Here is a 3072-nt window from a genome sequence, read left to right on the forward strand (position 1 = left end):
TGTTGGCCTGACTAGAGATGGAGAAAGATCCCAAAGCTTCACCATCAGGGATTATTATACTGCAACCAGTTAGGAAACAGATACTTTTTATTCTTAGGCCACAGTGAAATTAATTTTCCCTTCTTTTTACAGAGATAAAACATGCTTTGTGTTTGTTTGTCTCCTCGCTAATTGTCTGAGAATATTCCAAGGACAGCTTCCTGGTCTCTGTGTATCTTGGATGGGACCTCGGAGTCTGAACATTGAACCAGCTGTACTGTAATTGCCCATGGGACTGATTCAGAGTGTTTGGCCATAACTCTACACTCCTAAGTCTGAAGAAAACCAACTTTGTCTGTACGTGCATATGTACATATAAAAGCAAGTGTGCATACATGTATTAAAGTTTGTGATCGTGAATATGAATGTATAGAGCGTGTGTGTATGCATGTCTGTCAGTAAGGCCTGTTATTTTCCTATCAATCATTTACCAATCTCCTTTCATGTTCTCCCTCTCTTTCATTTCTGTTCCCACCTCTTTCACTCTTTCATCTCTCCTTAGATAAATCTCCACAAAGCAGAGTCTTGGAGCCCAGAAGTTCATTTAGAATGATTCATGCCTGAGGAGATGTGATGAAGGTTGCGAGGCTTGGAAGGAGGAGGCCTTCGCTCTCTTGGGCGGAGGGAGGAAAACAGGCTTGCACAGAGGGTCAGAAGGACGTGGAGAGGGGGGCAAGAGCCAGGGTGAGGGGGAAGGTTACTTGTGAGTTCTCTTAGCAAATGGGACTGTATTTCATTTGTGGGTGGGGTGGGAGGTTGGAAGAGGAGTGTGTGAATCATGGCTCTTTTCTGTAATTTTCTCATTCCTGACTTAGGGTTGAAAACAGCCGATCACTCGCTGGCCTGCACCATAATCACTCTCTTGGTCCTGCACAGCTGGACTAGTGGGAACTAATGGGAACAGGTGCTCTCTGAGGAGCACCCCACTGAAGATGGAGAGGGGCGTCACCAGGCCTACAGTCCTCTGCCTCTAATCCTCTATGTTTGCAAGAGCAGACACAGCAGTCACTTTGCAGCCTCCATTTTGGGCTTTCAGCAGCTTTTCACTTAGAGAGTTTAATTCTGTTCTCACTCTACCTCAGATCCACTCCCTCAGGGCACACCATGTCACCTCACACCTACCTTCTAAGAATGCTCCCCGGTATGCAGTGTTCAGCCTGTTCTGGGCACTCTCAGAGCTGGTCTGTCAGGCAGCAGGATGAAGGTTGGTAGAATAAACTTGCAAACCCCATGGAATATATGTTAAATTTCATTTACAGGATTTCCCAGCCCCTCCCATTTCGGCTGGGAGATTTTTGTTTTGTTTATAAATTTGTTAGGAAGAGAAAAGACCCAGTGGAAGCTGTATTTTCATTTCAACATTCTCTTGAAGTGTAGCACACGGTTAGAGTTGTGCAGACTAAACGTGCCGTCTTATGTGTTTATACAGCAGACGTGAGCCTGGGCAAGCTCCGGCCAAGCATCTTAAACAAGCTCGGGGAGAGTCCTTGCCTTGCCCAGGAGCAAGACCCCAAGATGGCCCTTGATATGTGGGCTGGTTCAGGTACATGACCCCGAGATGGCCCTTCACATGTGGGCTGGAGATCAACATGCCTGAGCGGCGTTCCGGCTGCTCCACATCCCCGACTGTGTCTTCTTTAGCATGATGAAACCTACTAACTGCCACCAGGGAGGTCAGGTGGAGGGACAGGAGGCAGGACACCAGGAATCTCAGGAATTTCCTAAAAGTTGGCCTATCCTGGGACCGTAGACGCTCTTTCTTCAGTATCGCCCTCCCCAGGTATGCCCGACCGTAATTTGATTCCTCTCTCGACTTCTACAGCTGTGCTATTGGAAGGAGGAGGAAAGTAGAGGGTGATCTGAGAGAGCAAAGACCAAGGACAGGAAGGCAGCGGAGATGAGCAGTCACCCTCAGGAGAGGGGCGGGCAATGCAGAGACCCGCCCTCCCAGGTCAGTCGGCCTGACTGCTGGTGTGTGCGGTGTGTGCTCCTGCAGGCCTGGCTTCAGGCAGGCTTCAGTGTGAGACAGCTTGTCTTTGCGCTCCCTCTGTGTTTGCACTTTCTTCCCTCAGAGCTCTCTGACTCTCCCTTGACAGACAAACCAAGAGGACACACACTCCAACACAATGACATTTCCATGAACTGACCCCCCTGCCATGTTTTCCATGAGGAGGAGGCTTGCCCACTGTTCTCCCATGATGCTCAGCGCCTGTACCACAGACCAAAGCAGAACCTGATGTTCAGAAGATGTGTTTATGGAGAGCTGTGCTAAGCCTAACCCACAGAGTGCTCTCTCAGTCTGAACTCTCACTTACTTTAAAATAAAGATGCAAGATATTTAAAGAAATGGAGCCTTTTGTTTGGCAAGAGTGGTGGTGCACACCCCTAAAAGCAGCCCTGGGAGGTACAAGCAGGCGAATCTCTGAATTCTAGGACATCCTGGTCTACATGGAGAATTTCAGACTAGCCAGGGCTGCACAGCGAGCCTGTCTCCTAGGATATATTTCTGTTGGTGTGTGGGGTCTGAGAATCAGGATAGGAAGCAGAGAACCAGAAAACTCTCAGAACCATCAAGATGCCTATTGTAGCTAGGATTCCCATGCTGCCTTGCTGCAATGGTGATAGCCAATAAGAGGTCTGGATATGATCGGAAATATAAAAAAGGCTATGGCTCTTCCAGAGATACTTTAATATCTAATTATATATCATCATCATCATCAGTATTATTACAACTAAACCCTTCTTAGAATTTAGGGCCAGAGAGACAACACAAACTTTAGGAGCACTGGCTACTCTCCCAGAGCAGCTGGGTTTGGTTCCCAGCGCCCACACGGCAGCGCAGGACTATCTGTAACTACAGTTCTAGGAGGTGTGACGCCGTCTTCTGGCCCCCATAGGCACTGCATGCACGTGGTGCACAGATGTCCTTGCAGATAAAACGCCTGCACACACAAAATAAACAAAACAATCTATCTTAGAATCAGGACTTTGTGAGCCAGTGTTGACACCCACCCGTGTCTGGCTGCTTGTGCT

The 3072-nt window shown here is 48.2% G+C and overlaps 1 long non-coding RNA gene across 1 annotated transcript; it reads left to right on the top strand.

The window, feature by feature from the left end:
* The first annotated feature begins 899 nt into the window (after positions 1-899).
* Positions 900-2378, top strand: LOC132654116 (uncharacterized). Its single transcript, XR_009591799.1, has 3 exons — positions 900-1582; positions 1862-1990; positions 2136-2378. It is a non-coding gene; the product is annotated as an uncharacterized LOC132654116 (long non-coding RNA).
* The last annotated feature ends 694 nt before the right edge of the window (positions 2379-3072 follow it).

The sequence above is a fragment of the Meriones unguiculatus genome, chromosome 5 (genome assembly GCF_030254825.1).
Source record: "Meriones unguiculatus strain TT.TT164.6M chromosome 5, Bangor_MerUng_6.1, whole genome shotgun sequence".
Taxonomy (NCBI): Eukaryota; Metazoa; Chordata; class Mammalia; order Rodentia; family Muridae; genus Meriones; species Meriones unguiculatus.